The sequence below is a fragment of the Hyla sarda genome, chromosome 1 (assembly GCF_029499605.1).
Source record: "Hyla sarda isolate aHylSar1 chromosome 1, aHylSar1.hap1, whole genome shotgun sequence".
Classification (NCBI taxonomy): Eukaryota; Metazoa; Chordata; class Amphibia; order Anura; family Hylidae; genus Hyla; species Hyla sarda.
The window spans coordinates 270,597,104-270,617,311 of record NC_079189.1 but is presented as its reverse complement, the minus strand read 5'-3'; the positions used below and the strand labels follow the sequence as shown (position 1 = coordinate 270,617,311).

The 20,208-nt window shown below is 44.9% G+C and overlaps 1 protein-coding gene across 2 annotated transcripts in view; it reads left to right on the top strand.

Moving 5' to 3' along the window:
* Positions 1–20,208, top strand: part of NRTN (neurturin) — a 580,165-nt gene that overhangs the window by 359,491 nt on the left and 200,466 nt on the right. The window contains exon 1 of one of the 2 annotated variants that reach the window (XM_056572338.1): positions 6,416–6,429. The exons of the other annotated variant lie outside the window; for it this stretch is intronic. The gene's annotated coding sequence lies outside the window, so the exon portion shown is untranslated. Of the gene's footprint in view, positions 1–6,415; positions 6,430–20,208 lie in introns of those variants that run through there. 2 annotated transcript variants of the gene reach the window in all.

Sequence of the window (20,208 nt, the reverse complement as noted above, 5' to 3'; positions counted from 1 at the left end):
TGAGTTTCTCATTCTTATTGCTGCATGGTCTGTTCATTGCCTTTATTTCAGGATCAAAGGATTTAATAAGAGAAGCGGCTCATTTTTCCCCATAGTTAAATGGTCATTTTTGTGCTAATGTTACTTTTGGTTTGTGACAACTTTAATGTGGTTTCCAGTATTATTCAAGGAAAACATGGCAATCTGTAAAGCTGTGCCACTTATTTTATTATAAAAAAAAAAAGTGCCGCTTACTCTTACATATGTAGACCATTATATGAAAGAATTGTGTTCTATTGGTATGGAAAGATTTTACAACAGCAATACAATTAATTGAAGGGGTGGTTCCAGAATAAATAAATAAAAAGGTTTTAAATATGGCTGGGGGTGGGTTATAAATAAAAAACAACTTATATTCACTTCTTCCGCTCCACCACAGCGCACTCCCCATGCTCATTTCCCACCAATACTGCCTTCTACTTCATTATATATTGGGGGAGATTAATCAAAATCTGTCCGGAGGAAAAGTTGCCCATAGCAACCAATCAGCTTGCTTCTTTCATTTTTAACTAGGCCTCTGCAAAATGAAATAAGCAATCTGATTGGTTGCTATGGGCAACTGGGCAACTTCTCCTTTGCACAGGTTTTGATAAATCTCCCCCGTAGTCTTTACAAAACACACTCCCTCAGTCAATCACCAGCAAGATATTGGCCCTCATTTACTATTCTAAACCCGACCTCTTTTGTCGGGTTTTTTTGTCGCATCTTTGTCTGCGCCATGTCGCAGACATCCTGCGCCAGTCTGCGACACTATGCGACATTTCTTCCCGACAGACCAGATGTGGATTCTCCCAAACCCGAAAAATGAGCGTAACCTGACATTTCTGAGCTTTCCCACGTATTTATTAAGGTTTCCAACCCGAATTTGTTGAATTGTTGTGGATTTTTTCCTGACAGCTCAGAGGAGTTGGAAACCAAAACCTACAAAACCCACGTGCGACAAACAGGATGCGACATAATAATAAATACCAGGGGAAAAAAGCAGTCGGGTAAGAAAGCAACATAGACTTACAACCCCATTTTCTTAGTAAATGAGGGCCATTATGTCATAAGGGATAACAGATAGCCATCAGGACCGGGCACCAGGAGTGTTAGCACGGCAGCTGCAGGGGACTGAGAGTGGTAAGTATAGCTTGTTTTTTATTTTTAGCCCACCCCCAACCATATATCGATTTTATTTACATTTTTGGACAACCACTGTAATACATTTAGCTCTTCTTCCATAGCATATTACTAGAATGCAGTACAGTGCAATTGTCATAACACACAAAAACTTTGAATAAATAATTAGAAGCGAATATAAATTATATTTCTTAATAAAGGGAAAAATGCTTACTTTTCCACTTATATTCGTTTCTTCCTCCCCCCAGCCTTCTTATCTTACACTGCGGAATCATCAGGCAGAATTCCTGCGGAGATCAAGCCAGCGGCACTAGGACCGCGTGAACTGCATTACTGTCCCCATAGATGGCAATGCATTTCTGAGCAGATATTCCAAAAGATCCACCCAGAAATGTATTGCCGTCTATGGGGCAATCCAGTCCGCTCGGTCCTAGTGCCGCCCGCAGGATATCCTGCAGAAATTTTGCCCAGAAATTCGGCAGTGAGAACCTGGCCTAAGAGGACTCCATAGAGCCGAGATTATATGGAAGGTCAGCTTTACTATTAGATCTAACACTGCTTGTAGAGGAGAAGGGGCAGAAGAGGGGAGGAGAAAGAAAGTGCAGAGAAAGTGATACAGAGATGTAGCTGTCCCACCAAGTCCCACTGTATTAACAGTGTACAGTGCTCAGCACTGATTAATTATATCCTCTATGCTACTGCTACTTTTGGGGATATGCTGCAAAAATGTAGAAAAAGGATCTGGTTATTTGTATGTATGTCCTATATGTCCTATGGAAAAAAAATTAGCAGCTAGACTCCTACTACAATGCCTGACACAAGGCCAACAATAGTCGTACTTCTCATGTGCACACCTGACAGCTTATCCTGAAAAGTTACCTGAAATGACAGGTGTGCTTCAAGGATTATAGTGGATCCTCTGGAGCACAGTTTGAACTTCAGAACAGCAAAACTGAAAAGAAAGGATAGAGGACTTTATTTTCAGGAACCAAAGCAGCTGGAGACTGTATTCAGCCACTAAGACAAATCTCTACTGGGGTCAAAGTGGGACCAAGTGAAGGAATGTAATTAATGATGCATAGAAAATAAACTAAAAGGTGTAATAAATGCTGAGCAGTGCCACTATTCTCACACCTTCCCCAGTCTATAGCACTGCGGCCCATTCAGAGCCGAACAGTGCTAATGCTTAGCAAGAGTGAGAAGTCCCACTCCCTTGGATTACATGAAGGATGATGCATGGGCGGATCCAGAGTCTAGTTTTGGGAGGGGCACTATTAGGCTAGGTTCAGACTACGGAATCTCCGGGCAGAAAATTTCTGCCCGGAGATTCAGAGTGCGGCCAGCGCTGACTGAATCAGTCGGCGCTAGGACTGTGCGGACGGACACTGCAGTCTCCAATCTGCAATGTGTTCCGCGAGTATTTCCGCCTGAAGAAAGAGCAACCCCATTCTTCAGGCGGAAATTTCCAAGCGGATTTTCCGTTCACAAATTCCGAAGTGTGAATTTGTGAACGGAAACCCATTCACTACACTATACATTTTAGCAAGCTGAATTTCAAAGAGGAATTGCAGGCAAAAATTCCGTAGTCTGAACCTAGCCTTAGAGTATTTTGTGTTGGCGGACAGAAAATAAGGTGTTGCTTAAGGTACTTACAATATTAAATGTATCATACAGTCCTAACCTTGTTTAAAACTCAAAGGCCATGTTCACACATTAGAATTTCCAATGCGGAATTCGGCACGGGCATTCCGCTGTAGCAGAGTCCCATTTAATTCAACAGGATTCTGCTGCGCTGTGCTCATGGCAGAATATCCATGCCAGATGTTTCCACCACGGAAATTCCGTTTTCTGTATCCACAGAAAGAATGAACATCTAGGAGATGGCTGTCCTAGTTCACACTACGGTTTGTCATTACGGTTCCCGTATACGGCTGGGAGGAGGGGTGGGCGGTGCTTAATTGCGGCGCCCGCACTCAGCCGTATTCGGGAACCGTAGTTAATGTATGTCTATGAGCCGACCTGAGTGAACCGCAGTCTCCGGTCTGCTGCTTTTTCGGCCGTATGCGGTTTCCCGACCGCAGGCAAAAAGGTGGTCGACCACGTTTTTGCCTGCGGTCGGGAAACCGCATACGGCCGAAAAAGCAGCCGACCGGAGGCTGCGGTTCACTCCGGTCGGCTCATAGACATACATTAACTACGGTTCCCGAATACGGCTGAGTGCGGGCGCCGCGATTAAGCCCCGCCCACCCCTCCTCCCAGCCATATACAGGAACCGTAATGACAAACCGTAGTGTGAACCCAGCCTTAGTCTGTACAGACGTTTAAACAGCAACTGGATGAATATTTGCAAAAACATAACATTAAGGGATACAGGCCCTGATTTTTTTAGCATGTTCTGATGCACGCGCTGTAGCATGTTGCTGAATTTTTTTTCCAGTATAATAATCAAATATACCAATTGCCACAGAATGGGAAAGTGCTAAAAAAAAAGTTTTCACCATTTAAAACTACAGCTCCCAGTATGACCTTAAGTATGTGGTAAGGTTATGCTGGGAGTTGTTGTTTCACCCATCATTACTGCAGAACTTACAAATGACTACAGCTCTGATGGGACATAATGAGGAGAATACAGAATGATACCAGTGACTATAGGTGACGTCTTCTCTATATTGAGGAGAATACAGAATGATATCAGTGACTACAGGTGACATCTTCTCCATAGTCTTTCCATATATAATTCAGATGGCACATACCGCCTGGACTTGTTCCAGCTAAATGTTCACTCAGCAGAACTTGATACCCAGATGGTTCCTCACTATTCTGATTCTCTATATATGAAAACAATGATTATTATAATACTGCCAAAGACTGTATCATTTGAATATAATACTGGCACACACCCTACCCTCTGAATATGATACTACTACACACTGTACCCTCTGAATATAATACCGCCACACACCGTACCCTCTGTATATAAAACTGCCACCCACCATAACCTCTGAATATATTACTACAACACACTGTACCCTCTGAATATAATACTACCACATACTATGCTCTCTGAAGATAACCTTGCCATGCACCCTCTGAATACAATACCATAATGTATTGTGGCCCATAAAAACCATACAACCCCAAAAATTCCTTATAATATACACTATGGCCGACATGTATAATTGTCTTTAGACTGTTTTTGTGTCTAAAAATGGTGCAAAAAAGGCACAAGCAGGGATTATTTGTGCCTTTTTTGCGCTTGAGTTGCAATCCACTGATTTTGGCAATACACATCATATGGACGGGTTTTATGAACTGCTTCTTTTTGTGAAAAAGGCGCAAAAAAGGCGCAAAGCCACTGGAAAGTCTCTAAAACTACACTAGCCCAGGCTTAGCTTTTTGGTGTATGTGAAGAGTGAAATTTTAGATAAGTTATCAAATTGTCTGCTACCTTTTAATACATTTGGTGCTCCTACACATCTCCAGCACAGAAAAAAAATTGGTGTGGAAAAATGCTTCACTTACACCTACAATGATAAATGCCGGCCTATACCTGTGAAATGCAAAATACTCTGTGCCCCTCACATATAGTAATAATGCCCTGTCCTGTGCCCCTCGCATATAATGCACCCTGTCCTGCCCCCTCAGGGGCCATGATATGTGAGGGGCACAGGACATTAAGCATTATATGTGGGGGGTCACAGGACATTGGGCATTATATGTGGGGGCACAGGACACCCCCCTGTCATGTGCCCATATAATGCCCCCTGACATATGTCCCTCACATATAATGCCCCATGTCCTGTGCCCCTCACATGTAATGCCCCCTGAGGGGGCAGGACAGGGGGCATTATATGTGAGGGGCACAGGACATGGGACATTATATATGAGGGGCACATGACAGGGGGGCATTATATGTGGGGGGGCACATGTCAGGGGGGCATTATATGTGGGGGGCACATGACAGGGGGCATTATATATGAGTGGCACAGGACAGGGGGTATTATAAGTGATGGGCACATGACGGGGAGTATTATAAGTAAGCGGCAAATGTCAGGGGGGCATTATATGTGCATTATATGGGCACATGACAGGGGGGGCCCTGTCCTGTGCCCCCACATATAATGCCCCCTGACATGTGCCCCTCACATATAATGCCCCCTGTCATGTGCCCCCACATATAATGCCCCCTGTCCTGTGCTCCTCACATATAATGCCCCCCTGACATGTGCGCCTCACATATAATGCCCCCCTGTCATGTGCCCCTCACATATAATGCCCCCCTGTCATGTGCCCCTCATATATAATGCTCCATGTCCTGTGCCCCTCACATATAATGCCCCCTGAGGGGGCAGGACAGGGGGCATTATATGTGAGGGGCACATGTCAGGGGGGCATTATATGTGAGGGGAACAGGACATGGGGTATTATATATGAGGGGAACATGAAGGGGGGGGTCCTGTCATGTGCCCCCACATATAATGCCCCCCTGACATGTGCCTATCACTTATAATTTGCCAATCTGAATTATAATGTGCTCCCCCCTCCCCTTTCTCCCACCCGTCACCTTTCTCATACGCTGCGGCTGCTCCATTCCTGCATTCAGTGAGAGCCGCAGGGACGTGATCTCCGAGCGCCGGTGCAATGATGTGATGTCATCGCGCCGGCCTGCCGTGGATGGCGTCCCTGCGGCTCACACTGACTGCAGGAATGGAGAAGCTGCAGCGTGTGAGAAAGGTGACAGGTGTGTGAAAGGGGAGGGTGAGAGTGGTGGAGAGGGACAGCTGACAGCTCCCGCTCCACCATGCTATAGTACAGGAGGAGGGGCAACAATCTCGGGGGGGGGGGTTCAATTGCCCCGTTGCCCCCCCCCTGGATCCGCCACTGGGGTGATGTGGCTAGTGCAAGAGCTGAGGCAGATAACCAGTAGCCCCTAGGAGATAGGAGGAGAGTGAAAGGTGACACTACTAAGATAGATAAGAGGTCCACACCAGGCTGAGTTGACACATTTTACTATAATAATGATATTCTTACAGTTAAATGTGCTGCATGGTAAAAAGATTCACAGAGTGAAGAGTAATTGGCTCCTTGCCCTGTCAATCACTCTTCTGGCTGTCTGTATTGTTATTCGGGCAGCCACAAGGGACCAGGCATCTCTTCCTCTGCATTCCGACACAGATGAATGATCTGTCATCTGTGCCTGCAGTGTGGAGGAGCAAGTGAAGAGGAGAGGCCATGCTGTGGACTGTGCAGAACTGGAAGGCATAGTGAGTATGTGGTATTTTATTTATAACTTGGCAGTGGGAAAACTACCTACAGGTGGAGCTAATACATATAGGGGGATGCTACCTACAAGGTTGTTACTACCTACAGGAGTTTGCTACCTACAGGAGGGCTACCACCAACAAGGGGGCTATTACCTACAGGGGATGCTACCTACAGGGGGGCTTCTACCTACAAGGGAGTCTACAACTAACATGGGGCTATTACCTATAGGAGCTACCAACTATACAGTGCTACTACCTATAGAGGGCTACTACCTACAGAGGGCTGCTACCTACAGGTGGGCTGCTAACTACAGGTGGCACCTACCCATTGGGGGGACCAGTTTATGTAACCTATATGGTTTGCAGAGCCTGTTTAGAGCTGGCTTTTCACACTATGCGGTCACTGTATGGGGCGGGGATATTTCCTCCTTGTAAACCGGTGACTTATTGGTAACATTTATCTCTTTATACAGTATATACCATAGTAATATGTATCATGTTTCATCATCAATATTTATCCTTTTATACAGTTATTTTTTAGTAATAGTGGCCTCGGTATATTGGATTTGGTCTGTAGCAGTATGATGGTAACATTTCTTCCTTATAATAGCATTCCCCTCCCTGTAGAATTACCTCTTAATGTCACAGAGAATGCCCATTTACTGTAATGTCCGTTTTACCGTTTTTGCATTTGCCGTTTTAGGTCCTATTCAGACCTTGTTTTCTATGCATTATCTGTTTTCTGTGCTTTTCTAAACCAGTCATGGAAGAGGTAAGCTTTTCACCCAATTGCAGTGCGGGTGTGGTTATATAACTCCAGCTCAGTTTGTATTCACAGCTGGTTATTTTGTGCAATAATACTACTATGATGTCTGTTTGTGCAATATACTCTGGCAAAGTCTGCTTGAGCATGCACCTTCTATTTATATTGTGATATTTTATCAGTTTTAGCTATGGTTATATAGTCTTGTTTATTGTAAATTTCAGTCTGTTACATTTGTCGGTTTTTAAGATGTATTTCCTTTCTGCTTAGCCTGTGTTCTCATTGCGTGAGTCTTTTGTTACCTGTGCTCTGTATGTTATAATTCCTATTTTGTATCCTGGAGTCTATTTAGAGTTTCATGTGTTATATTTCTGTTTCAAACTGGGTCAGCATCCTGATCACACGGTGGGGTGTGCCCGCTGGCCTTCATGGCTACTCCTTTTGTGGAGTGGGGTGTCCAGTTTGTTTGTTCTATGTTCCAGTGTGAACAGTGTCCTATTTTCCTGATCAGTTTAGTGTTTTAGCTCTCAGTTCTTCCGTCTATCCACTGCATCTCTTGTATTCTGCTGTATTCTTGTTGCATACCTAGTCCTGTTCATTTTATCATGTTTGATGTTTATCTTATATCTGGTTTATGAACTGTTTGTTTATACACTATATTCTGCCCTGCCCTGTTAGTATTTTTTATCCTGTCTGATGTATCTGGTTGTCAGGTAGTGCATGCACTATTTCTCCAGTTACCTTCTCCCATCACAAAATAGAATCCGTTATTAAAGGGGTACTCCGGTGAAAAACTTTTTTTTTTTTAAATCAACTGGTGCCAGAAAGTGAAACAGATTTGTAAATTACTTCTATTAAAAAATATTAATCCTTCCTGTACTTATTAGCTGCTGAATACTACAGTGGAAATTCTTTCCCGTTTGAAACACAGAGCTGTCTGCTGACATCATGAGCACAGTGCTCTCTGCTGACATCTCTGTCCATTTTAGGAACTGTCCAGGGTAAAAGGAAATCCCCATAGCAAACATATGCTGTTCTGGACCGTTCATAAAATGGACAGAGATGTCAGCAGAGAGCACTGTGCTCGTGATGTCAGCAGACAGTTCTGTATTTCAAAAAGAGAAGAATTTCCGCTGTAGTATTCAGCAGCTAATAAGTACAGGAAGGATTAAGATTTTTTAATAGAAGTAATTTACAAATCTGTTTAACTTTCTGGCACCAGTTGATTAAAAAAAAAAAAAAAAAAAAGGTTTTCACCGGAGTACCCCTTTAACCTCTTAAGGACCCAGGACGTATGAGTACGTCCTGGGTCCCGGTCCTGCGATATAACGCGGGGTCACACGGTGACCCCGCATCATATCGCGGTGGGCCCAGCGTCATAGTGAAGCCGGGACCCGCCTCTAATAGCGCGCGGCACTGATTAACGAAAGTAAAATGTGCCGGTTAGCTCAGGGAGCTGTTCGGGATCGCCGCGGTTTAATCGCGGCATCCCGAACAGCTGTAGCACAGGAGGAGGTCTTCTTACCTTCTCCTGTGCTGTCCGATCGCCGAATGAATGCTTCAAGCCTGAGATCCAGGCTTGAGCATTCAATTGCCGAAAACACTGATTGATGCAATCAGTTAATGCAATGTTATAGCCCCCTATAGGAGCTATAATATTGCATTAAAAAAGTGTAAAAAAATCATTAACCCTTTCAATTATCCCTTCCCCTAATAAAAGTTTGAATCACCCGGCATTTCCAAAAATAAAAAAAACATTATGTAAATAATAATAAAAATAAACATATGTGGTATCGCCGCGTGCGGAAATGTCCAAATTACAAAAATATACCGCTTTTTAAACTGCACGTTCAATGGCGTACGCGCAAAAAAATTCCAAAGTCCAAGATAGCGCATTTATCACTTTTTATACCACAAAAAAGTGAATAAAAAGTGATCAAAAAGTCTGATCAGAACAAAAATGGTACCGCTAAAAACTTCAGATGACGGTGCAAAAAATGAGTCCTCAAAGCTCCCTGAACACAGAAAAATAAAAAAGTTATAGGGGTCTAAAGATGACCATTTTAAACGTATACATTTTCCTGTATGTATTCATGATTTTTTCGGAAGTGATACAAATTCAAACCTATACAAGTAGGGTATCATTTTAACCGTATGGACCTACAGAATAAAGATAAGGTATCATTTTTGACAAAAAATGTACTGCGTAAAAACAGAAGCCCCCAAAACTTACAAAATAGTGTTTTTTCATCAATTTTGTCGCACATTGATTTTTTTTCCCGTTTCACCGTAGATTTTTGGGTAAAATGACTAATGTCATTACAAATTAGAATTAGTGACGCAAAAATTAAGCCATTATATATAATTTTAGGTGAAAATTTTTAAGAGTTATGATTTTTTAAAGTTAAGGAGGAAAAATTGAAAATGAAAAAACGGAAAAAGCCCGGGTCCTTAAGGGGTTAATAACAAGCTATGACGGGTTAAAACGGATAATGTAAAAATCCCATAGACTATAATGGGATTTTGTAACGGCCATATGGGTTTTTGTAATGGCCGTTTAATGGACGTTTTTAAGGGTTTTCATAACGGACCATTAAACAGAACTTTAAAACGGATGAATTTTATAGTGTGAAAGGGGCCTTAGAAGCATCTGCAGTTCGATACTTTTGCACAAGAATACTATGACTGCAGAGCATAGCAGTCATAGTATTCTTGTGCACATGCCTACTAAAGCCAGTTTTTAGATCAAGTAAGGTCTTGGACCTTGTGCCCCAAAAAATGAGTGGCATGTGATATTGTTTGGGTAAATTATGGCTGATAAGGTCAAGGCAGAGCTTTTCTTTGTCATGTTTTAAATACTATACTGGAATACTGAGATGACAATAGGGAAACACACATAAAGGCAGTTCTGAGGGATAAGAAGCTTATCTGTTGGAGGAAGACACATGACTATTTGGCAATAGTCATTACCCCACCTTTCCCTGCCCTTCACCATTGATTGACTGCTGCGTATAAAGGGTCATATATTAGCGCCTGTCAATCATTGGTTTGTTAGGCAGGTAGAACAGAGGTCATTAACCCCTTAAGAACATTTTTTTAAATCAACTGTGCCAGAAAGTTAAACAGATTTGTAAATTACTTCTATTTAAAAATCTTAACCCTTCCATTACTTATCAGCTTCTTAATATACTACAGAGGAAGTTCTTTTCTTTTTGAATTTCCTTTCTGTCTGACCACAGTGCTCTCTGCTGACAACTCTTTCCATTTTAGGAACTGTCCAGAGTAAGAGCATCTGAAGAAAGGTTACATGACCTGAAACGCATCATGCACAGCATTTCCTGAGTTTTACCTTACCTTAGACTTTCCACTGTCAAGTATTTTATCTGGAATCTTAATAAAGAAGAAGTTATTTTACCGCTGGCTCTTGTTCTCAGTACTAATTTACAAATCTGTTTAACTTTCTCACACCAGTTGATTTAAAAAAAATAATAATTTTCTTGTGGAGTACCCCTTTAACCCCTTAAGGACTCAGCCCATTTTGGCATTAAGGACTCAGACAATTACATTTTTCCGTTTTCATTTTTTCCTCCTCGCCTTCTAAAAATCATAACTCTTTTATATTTTCATCCACAGACTAGTATGAGGGCTTGTTTTTTGCGCGACCAGTTGTCCTTTGTAATGACATCACTCATTATATCATAAAATGTATGGCGCAACCAAAAAACACTATTTTTGTGGGGAAATTAAAACGAAAAATGCAATTTTGCTAATTTTGGAAGGTTTCGTTTTCACGCCGTACAATTTATGGTAAAAATGACGTGTGTTCTTTATTCTGAGGGTCAATACGATTAAAATGATACCCATTATTACTTACTTTTCTATTATTGTTGCGCTTAAAAAAAATCACAAACTTTTTAACCAAATTAGTACGTTTAAAAATGATACCCATTATTACTTACTTTTCTATTATTGTTGCGCTTAAAAAAAATCACAAACTTTTTAACCAAATTAGTACGTTTATAATCCCTTTATTTTGATGACCTATAACTTTTTTATTTTTCCGTATAAGCGGCGGTATGGGGGCTAATTTTTTGCGCCATGATCTGTACTTTTTTTGATTCCACATTTGCATAAAAAAACTTAATACATTTTTTATAATTTTTTTTTTTAAATAAAATGTATTAAAAAAGTAGGAATTTTGGACTTTTTTTTTTTCCGTTCACGCCGTTAACCGTACGGGATCATTAACATTTTATTTAATAGTTCGGACATTTACGCACGCGGCGATACCAAATATGTCTATAAAAAAAATTTACGCTTTTTGGGGGTAAAATAGGAAAAAACGGACGTTTTACTTTTTTATTGGGGGAGGGGATTTTTCACTTTTTTTTTACTTTTACATTTTTTTACTTTTTTTTTTTTACACTTGAATAGTCCCCATAGGGGACTATTCATAGCAATACCATGATTGCTAATACTGATCTGTTCTATGTATAGGACATAGAACAGATCAGTGTTATCGGTCATCTCCTGCTCTGGTCTGCTCGATCACAGACCAGAGCAGGAGACGCCGGGAGCCGGACGGAGGAAGGAGAGGGGACCTCCGTGCGGCGTTATGAATGATCGGATCCGCGCAGCAGCGCTACGGGCGATCCGATCATTCATTCAAATCGCGCACTGCCGCAGATGCGGGGATCTGTATTGATCCCGGCACCTGAGGGGTTAATGGCGGACGCCCACGAGATCGCGGGCGTCGGCCATTGCCGGCGGGTCCCTGGCTGCGATCAGCAGCCGGGATCAGCCGTGCATGACACGGGCATCGCTCCGATGCCCGCGGTTATGCTTAGGACGTAAATGTACGTCCTGGTGCGTTAAGTACCACCGCACCAGGACGTACATTTACGTCCTGCGTCCTTAAGGGGTTAAGGACCAGGCCAATTTTATTTTTGAATTTTAGTTTTTTCCTCCTCGCCTTCTAAAAATCATATATCTTTTCTATTTCCATCCACAGACCTATATGAGGGCTTGTTTTTTTGCATGACCAATTTTACTTTGTAACAACATCATTCATTCCATTTGGCGCAACCCAAAGAAATATTAGTTATGTGCAGAAATTGAAAAGAAAACCACAATTTTGGAAGGTTGTTTTCACGCTGTACAAGTTATGGAAAAAAATGACATGTTTTCTTTATTCTGTGGGTCAATACAATTAAAATGATACCCTGATACCCATGTTATATGCTTTTCTATAATTGTACTGCTTTAAAAAATCTAATTTTTTTTAACAAAATTAATATATTTAAAATTGTCTTATTTTATAAGTAACATAGTAACATAGTTCATAAGGTTGAAAAAAGACCAAAGTCCATCAAGTTCAACCTATAACCCTAATAAGTCCCTATTTAGTTGAATTGATCCAGAGGAAGGCAAAAAACCCTCATACTAGAGGTAAAAATTCCTTCCCAACTCCAATATGGCAGTCAGAATAAATCCCTGGATCAACCTTCTGTCCCTATAAATCTAGTATACATAACCAGCAATGATATTACTCTGCAAAAATGTATCCAGCCCCTTTTTGAACTCTATTACAGAGTTCACCATGACCACCTCCTCCGGAAGAGAATTCCACAGTCTCACTGCTCTTACAGTAAAGTTCCCCCGTCTGTGTTGGTGTAGAAACCTTCTTTCCTCTAGACGTAGAGGATGCCCCCTTGTTATTGATACAATCCTGGGTATAAATAGATCATGGGAGAGATCTATGTACTGTCCCCTGATATATTTATACAATTATACAATTTTGATCACCTATACCTTTCTCATAGTATAGGGGGCGGTATGAGGGCACATTTAACTTTTCAATCACTTTTTATTCACTTTTTTTAAAATAAAATGTGAGAAACAAGCTGCAATTTTGGACTTTTTTTTTTTTACGTTTATGCCATTCACCATATGGGATAATGTCTTAAATTTAGCTTACCTGAAAATTTCAATTCCTGGAGTCCATAGGCAGCACAGTATGGGTTAAACTCGTTTCCCCGAACTTGTCAGAAGAGATAAACAGCATATAACTTAAAGCATTAGCATAATTAATAAGCCCCTCCTTTACCCCATAAATATCCCCTCACGACATCACACCACAGAGTACTTTTATAGCATGCTTTATTAGGACGGGAACTCTGTGCTGCCTACGGACTCCAGGAATTGAAATTTTCAGGTATGCAAAATTTAAGACATTCCTGGACATCCTAAGGCAGCACAGTATGGGACATAAGTATCAGAAAAAAATAAAGGGAGGGCATTACTTCTTAAACGCTTTTTACAACACTGTTTTATCTAGGGCTGGACAACTGGAGTAATCTAGACAGTAGTGTTGCATAAATGTAGTCAGAGTTGCCCAGGTAACTGCTCTGCATATTTCTTGCAAAGACACATAAAATACCTCTGCCCAGGAAGTTGCAGTTGCTCTTGTAGAATGTGGTTTTATGTCTTTTGGAGGATCCAACCCCTCCATCTGGAAGCAGAAACTGATGGTTTTCTTTATCCAATTAGTAATGGTGGACTTCACTGCCTTAGCTCCTCTTGATTTTGCTTCGAATTGTACAAACAGGTGTTCGGAGCATCTGAATGCTTGCATTCTAGAGATGTATTTTAAGACAGCTTCTCCATTCTCAGAGAGAGCTGGTAGTATGATCTCTTGCTGTAAATTATTTACCGAATGTACCTTAGGAATACATCCTGGTAAGATATGCAGGACCAATGCATCCCCCAGATCTCTGAAGTAAGGTTCACAACATGATGATGCTTGTATCTCACTTATGCGTCGGGCTGACGTGATGGCGACCACAAAACATGTTTTCCAGGTACGAAATTTTAAATCAATAGTTTCTATGGGCTCAAAAGGGTCCACAGCCAGACACTTTAGCACTTTGGAGAGATCCCATGATGGGATTGGCTAATTTATTTTTGGACATAGGTTATTGACCCCCTTAAAAAATCTCCGAGAATTTTCCTATAAAAAAAAAGTTTATAGCTGCAACTTGCACTTTTAATGTAGCCTGTTTGAGGCCTTTGTGCAATCCTTGCTGTAGAAAATTCAATATCCTTGGCACCCTGATTTCTTGCTCTGGGTAGGCAGATCTGAACAACCTCCAGATTCTAGTATAACATTTCTTCGTACCTGGCTTACTTGAATTAACCAATGTTACAATAACTTCTTCCATAAGACCTTCCCTCTTTAGTACTTCTAATTCACCTTCCATGCTGTAGAATTCAGGAATTCCAAATCTTGATGGTACATTCCTCTTTGGCTGAGCAAGTCCTCTCTCTTTGGTAGATGCCAGAACCGATTCTGCGACATGTCTCTGAATACCAATATATTTCAAGTCGAGTGTGTTGGTAACTGTCACGATGCCGGCTGGCAGGTAGTGGACCCTCTGTGCCAGAGAGGGATTGGCGTGGACCGTGCTAGTGGACCGGTTCTAAGCCACTACTGGTTTTCACCAGAGCCCGCCGCAAAGCGGGATGGTCTTGCTGCGGCGGTAGTGACCAGGTCGTATCCACTAGCAACGGCTCACCTCTCTGGCTGCTGAAGATAGGCGCGGTACAAGGGAGTAGGCAGAAGCAAGGTCGGACGTAGCAGAAGGTCGGGGCAGGCAGCAAGGATCGTAGTCAGGGGCAACGGCAGAAGGTCTGGAAACACTGGCAAGGGACACACAAGGAACGCTTTCACTGGCACTAAGGCAACAAGATCCGGCAAGGGAGTGCAAGGGAAGTGAGGTAATATAGGGAAGTGCACAGGTGATAACCCTAATTGGAACCACTGCGCCAATCAGCGGCGCAGTGGCCCTTTAAATCGCAGAGACCCGGCGCGCGCGCGCCCTAGGGAGCGGGGCCGCGCGCGCCGGGACAGAACAGACGGGGAGCGAGTCAGGTAGGGGAGCCGGGGTGCGCATCGCGAGCGGGCGCTACCCGCATCGCGAATCGCATCCCGGCTGACAGCAGGATCGCAGCGCCCCGGGTCAGAGGACGTGACCGGAGCGCTGCAGCGGAGGGGGAGAAGCGAGCGCTCCGGGGAGGAGCGGGAACCCGGAGCGCTCGGCGTAACAGTACCCCCCCCCTTGGGTCTCCCCCTCTTCTTGGAGCCTGAGAACCTGAGGAGCAGACTTTTGTCAAGGATGTTGTCCTCAGGTTCCCAGGATCTCTCTTCAGGACCACAACCCTCCCAGTCTACTAAAAAAAAATTTTTCCCTCTGACCTTTTTGGCAGCCAAAATCTCCTTGACCGAGAAGACGTCCGAGGAGCCGGAAACAGGAGTGGGGGGAACAGATTTGGGAGAAAAACGGTTGAGGATGAGTGGTTTGAGAAGAGAGACGTGAAAGGCATTAGGGATACGAAGAGAAGGAGGAAGAAGAAGTTTATAAGAGACAGGATTAATTTGACACAAGATTTTGAAAGGACCAAGATAGCGTGGTCCCAACTTGTAGCTAGGGACACGGAAGCGGACATATTTAGCGGAGAGCCATACCTTGTCTCCAGGGGAAAAAACGGGGGGAGCTCTTCTTTTCTTATCCGCGAATCTCTTCATGCGTGAAGAAGCCTGTAAGAGAGAATTTTGGGTCTCTCTCCATATAATGGAAAGGTCACGAGAAATTTCATCCACAGCGGGCAGACCAGAGGGCAAGGGGGTAGGGAGGGGGGGAAGAGGGTGACGGCCGTACACCACGAAAAATGGGGATTTGGAGGAAGATTCAGAGACCCTGAAGTTATACGAGAATTCGGCCCATGGAAGGAGATCTGCCCAGTCATCCTGGCGGGAGGAAACAAAATGTCGCAAATAATCACCCAGGATCTGGTTAATTCTTTCTACTTGTCCATTGGACTGGGGATGATATGCAGAGGAAAAATTTAATTTAATCTTGAGTTGTTTACAGAGAGCTCTCCAGAATTTAGACACGAATTGGACCCCTCTATCCGAGACAATCTGCGTAGGCAACCCGTGAAGACGAAAAATGTGTACAAAAAATTGTTTAGCCAACTGAGGCGCAGAAGGAAGACCAGGAAGAGGGATGAAATGTGCCATTTTGGAGAATCGATCAACGACCACCCAAATAACGGTGTTGCCACGGGAAGGGGGTAAATCAGTAATAAAATCCATACCAATCAGAGACCAAGGCTGTTCGGGGACAGGCAGAGGATGAAGAAAACCAGCGGGCTTCTGGCGAGGAGTCTTATCCCGGGCACAGATAGTGCAGGCTCGCACAAAGTCCCCAACATCCGTCTCCAGAGTCGGCCACCAATAGAAGCGGGAGATGAGTTGCACAGATTTCTTGATGCCCGCATGACCTGCGAGATGGGAGGAGTGACCCCATTTGAGGATTCCGAGGCGTTGGCGTGGAGAAACAAAGGTCTTTCCTGGAGGAGTCTGCCTGATGGAGGCAGGAGAAGTGGAGATCAGGCAGTCAGGTGGAATGATGTGTTGCGGAGGGAGATCAACTTCTGAGGCATCCGAGGAACGAGAGAGAGCATCGGCCCTAATGTTCTTATCGGCAGGACGAAAGTGAATCTCAAAATTAAATCGGGCAAAGAACAGAGACCACCGGGCCTGGCGAGGATTCAGCCGTTGGGCCGACTGGAGGTAGGAGAGGTTCTTGTGGTCGGTGTAGATAATAACAGGAAATCTTGATCCCTCCAGCAGATGCCTCCATTCCTCAAGTGCTAATTTAATGGCTAGAAGCTCTCGATCCCCGATGGAGTAGTTCCTCTCCGCTGGAGAGAAGGTCCTAGAGAAAAAACCACAAGTGACAGCATGCCCGGAAGAATTTTTTTGTAGAAGAACAGCTCCAGCTCCTACTGAGGAGGCATCAACCTCCAATAGGAAGGGTTTGGAAGGGTCAGGTCTGGAGAGCACGGGAGCCGAAGAAAAGGCAGACTTGAGTCGTTTAAAGGAGTCCTCTGCTTGAGGAGGCCAAGACTTGGGATCAGCATTTTTCTTGGTTAAAGCCACGATAGGAGCCACAATGGTAGAAAAATGTGGAATAAATTGCCTGTAATAATTGGCGAACCCCAAAAAGCGTTGGATGGCACGGAGTCCGGAGGGGCGTGGCCAATTTAAGACGGCAGAGAGTTTGTCTGGATCCATCTGTAGTCCCTGGCCAGAGACCAAATATCCTAGAAAAGGAAGAGATTGGCATTCAAACAGACATTTCTCAATTTTGGCATAGAGTTGGTTGTCACGAAGTCTCTGAAGAACCATACGGACATGCTGGCGGTGTTCTTCTAGATTGGCAGAAAAAATTAGGATATCGTCCAGATATACCACAACACAGGAGTATAACAGATCACGAAAAATTTCATTGACAAAGTCTTGGAAGACGGCAGGGGCATTGCACAGTCCAAAGGGCATGACCAGATACTCAAAGTGTCCATCTCTGGTGTTAAATGCCGTTTTCCACTCGTCCCCCTCTCTGATGCGGATGAGGTTATAGGCGCCTCTTAAGTCCAATTTAGTGAAGATGTGGGCACCTTGGAGGCGATCAAAGAGTTCAGAGATGAGGGGTAAGGGGTAGCGGTTCTTAACCGTGATTTTATTAAGACCGCGGTAGTCAATGCAAGGACGTAGGGAGCCATCTTTTTTGGACACAAAGAAAAATCCGGCTCCGGCAGGAGAGGAGGATTTACGGATAAAGCCCTTTTTTAGATTCTCCTGGACGTATTCGGACATGGCAAGAGTCTCTGGGGCAGAGAGAGGATAAATTCTGCCCCGGGGTGGAGTAGTACCCGGGAGGAGGTCGATAGGGCAATCATAAGGCCTGTGAGGAGGTAGAGTCTCAGCTTGTTTTTTGCAGAAAACATCCGCGAAGTCCATATAGGCCTTAGGGAGACCGGTTACTGGAGGAACCACAGAGTTACGGCAAGGGTTACTGGGAACCGGTTTTAGACAGTTCTTGGAACAAGAGGACCCCCAACTCTTGATCTCCCCAGTGGACCAATCCAGGGTTGGGGAATGAAGTTGAAGCCAAGGAAGTCCAAGGAGAATCTCCGAGGTGCAATTGGGGAGGACCAAAAGTTCAATCCTCTCATGATGAGATCCGATACTCATAAGAAGGGGCTCCGTGCGGAAACGTATGGCACAGTCCAATCTTTCATTATTTACACAATTGATGTAGAGGGGACTGGCGAGACTGGTCACTGGGATGTTGAACCTGTTGACGAGAGAGGCCAAAATAAAATTTCCTGCAGATCCAGAGTCCAAGAAGGCCACTGTAGAGAAGGAGAAGGTAGAGGCAGACATCCGCACAGGCACAGTAAGACGTGGAGAAGCAGAGTAGACATCAAGGACTGTCTCACCTTTGTGCGGAGTCAGCGTACGTCTTTCCAGGCGGGGAGGACGGATAGGACAATCCCTCAGGAAGTGTTCGGTACTAGCACAGTACAGGCAGAGGTTCTCCATACGGCGTCGTGTCCTCTCTTGAGGTGTCAGGCGAGACCGGTCGACCTGCATAGCCTCCACGGCGGGAGGCACAGGAACAGATTGCAGGGTACCAGAGGAGAGAGGAGCCGAGGAGACGAAACGCCTCGTGCGAACAGAGTCCATATCTTGACGGAGTTCCTGACGCCTTTCAGAAAAACGCATGTCAATGCGAGTGGCTAGGTGAATAAGTTCATGTAGATTAGCAGGAATTTCTCGTGCGGCCAGAACATCTTTAATGTTGCTGGATAGGCCTTTTTTGAAGGTCGCGCAGAGGGCCTCATTATTCCAGGACAATTCTGAAGCAAGTGTACGGAATTGTACGGCATACTCGCCAACGGAAGAATTACCCTGGACCAGGTTCAACAGGGCAGTCTCAGCAGAAGAGGCTCGGGCAGGTTCCTCAAAGACACTTCGGATTTCCGAGAAGAAGGAGTGTACAGAGGCAGTGACGGGGTCATTGCGGTCCCAGAGCGGTGTGGCCCATGACAGGGCTTTTCCGGACAGAAGACTGACTACGAAAGCCACCTTAGACCTTTCAGTGGGAAACAGGTCCGACATCATCTCCAGATGCAGGGAACATTGGGAAAGGAAGCCACGGCAAAACTTAGAGTCCCCATCAAATTTATCCGGCAAGGATAAGCGTATCCCAGGAGCGGCCACTCGCTGCGGAGGAGGTGCAGGAGCTGGCGGAGGAGATGACTGCTGAAGCTGTGGAAGCAACTGTTGTAGCATAACGGTCAGTTGAGACAGCTGTTGGCCTTGTTGCGCAATCTGTTGTGACTGCTGGGCGACCACCGTGGTGAGGTCAGCGACAACTGGCAGAGGAACTTCAGCGGGATCCATGGCCGGATCTACTGTCACGATGCCGGCTGGCAGGTAGTGGACCCTCTGTGCCAGAGAGGGATTGGCGTGGACCGTGCTAGTGGACCGGTTCTAAGCCACTACTGGTTTTCACCAGAGCCCGCCGCAAAGCGGGATGGTCTTGCTGCGGCGGTAGTGACCAGGTCGTATCCACTAGCAACGGCTCACCTCTCTGGCTGCTGAAGATAGGCGCGGTACAAGGGAGTAGGCAGAAGCAAGGTCGGACGTAGCAGAAGGTCGGGGCAGGCAGCAAGGATCGTAGTCAGGGGCAACGGCAGAAGGTCTGGAAACACTGGCAAGGGACACACAAGGAACGCTTTCACTGGCACTAAGGCAACAAGATCCGGCAAGGGAGTGCAAGGGAAGTGAGGTAATATAGGGAAGTGCACAGGTGATAACCCTAATTGGAACCACTGCGCCAATCAGCGGCGCAGTGGCCCTTTAAATCGCAGAGACCCGGCGCGCGCGCGCCCTAGGGAGCGGGGCCGCGCGCGCCGGGACAGAACAGACGGGGAGCGAGTCAGGTAGGGGAGCCGGGGTGCGCATCGCGAGCGGGCGCTACCCGCATCGCGAATCGCATCCCGGCTGACAGCAGGATCGCAGCGCCCCGGGTCAGAGGACGTGACCGGAGCGCTGCAGCGGAGGGGGAGAAGCGAGCGCTCCGGGGAGGAGCGGGAACCCGGAGCGCT